Genomic DNA, 1,347 nt, shown 5'->3' on the forward strand with positions numbered 1-1,347 from the left:
GTGTTGCATAAAAGACACAGGTGCGGGCGGGTTTGCCTACCCGCTCTGCCCGTAAGGCGCCATAGCCCCTTGGGTAGGCAAACCCGCCCGCACCTGTGTCTTTTATGCAACACCCAGTGCACTGTTTTTACTATAAAAAGTAAAAATTGTATACTTGTCCGACACAAAAGAGTGTGTGCTACATCGTTGTCATACACTCTTTTGTGTGTGACATTTTGGCACGCTCTTATGAGTGTTTGAATGTCACACACTTCCGCAAGGCGCCCATAGCAATCGGCTACTCCCTCTCTCTCAATTATCATTCCCACGAAATCGCAGAATTACATCTTGAGCGTCGCCGGCGGAGTGGCCGGTGTTCGAACCCGCGGCCCGCGGCCCGCGCCCTGGCCATTCCATTTCCTTTCCCATTTCCACTCCGCGCCAGGCCCCATGGGCTGACTCACGGCACTTATTGTGATCGGATGACGCAGAGCAAAGCAAGGCCGAAAGAAATGTAATATTTCAGCTGCTTGTGTGTGGGCCCGATCCGGTGTGGTGGACTAACCAAAAGTTTGGCATTATTTCTTTAGCCCGAGATAAAGATTCTTTTAAAAGTACCTTACAACTGCCAAATTGCTGTAATATATGACAAGAGTGTCCAGAGTATCCTTGCAGGGGTTAGCAGCATTTTCCAAAGTGTTTTTGATATGTCGTCGCCCTGACCTAGCCAGCCTACACGATCATTAAGGGCATTGTCATTACGGGTCGTTTGGGCTGGTGTTGTCGCTGGCTGTTGCTGTCCAGTCAGCGCCAACTTCGAGCGGCCCCCGTGCGTGCAAGGCGCAGCGGGGTCCGTCGCGTTCCAGGTGCCATGTAGCGCTTGGCGCCGCGCAAACGGCGTAGCCTCGAGTACAGATGCGTTTCGCACATAATAGCCGAGTGGGAGGGAAAGGGGTGGGGGAGGTAGATAGCATCTGTGTCAGTTGCTATCCGCGACACGAGAGGAGGGGCTGACAATCTGATGGGCCAACCCTCCTACATGTCGAGTAATTTTAATGTCATAACCTCCGCCCCCTAATCTCGACAGAATTAACGACCAAACGGCAAAAAAGGCACGATATCGACGTATCGGGTACTCGAACCTATTATTTACTTCCGTCACGCTATTAGAGATGCGGGCTGACAAAACTATACGACAACTTAACCGAGGTGGTGCCCTGCGTTCTTGCACTACCACCGTAGGTGATATAAGTAGTCCCGCACCCCGCACAGCCAAAGAGCGTTTTAACCACTTGATTAAGTACTTTACAACTGTCGCAGGAAGGGGCGAAATCCTTTCACGACAGAGTCTCCTTCCCCCCCCCCCCC

At 52.0% G+C, this 1,347-nt stretch overlaps 1 protein-coding gene across 1 annotated transcript in view; it reads left to right on the plus strand.

Moving 5' to 3' along the window:
- The window catches only part of LOC113217306 (tetraspanin-18), a gene marked incomplete at its 3' end in the record, with an annotated part of 32,129 nt that overhangs the window by 12,883 nt on the left and 17,899 nt on the right, over positions 1 to 1,347 (plus strand).

The sequence above is a fragment of the Frankliniella occidentalis genome, unplaced genomic scaffold, assembly GCF_000697945.3.
Source record: "Frankliniella occidentalis isolate FOCC.00 unplaced genomic scaffold, Focc_3.1 Scaffold1, whole genome shotgun sequence".
NCBI classification, from domain to species: Eukaryota; Metazoa; Arthropoda; class Insecta; order Thysanoptera; family Thripidae; genus Frankliniella; species Frankliniella occidentalis.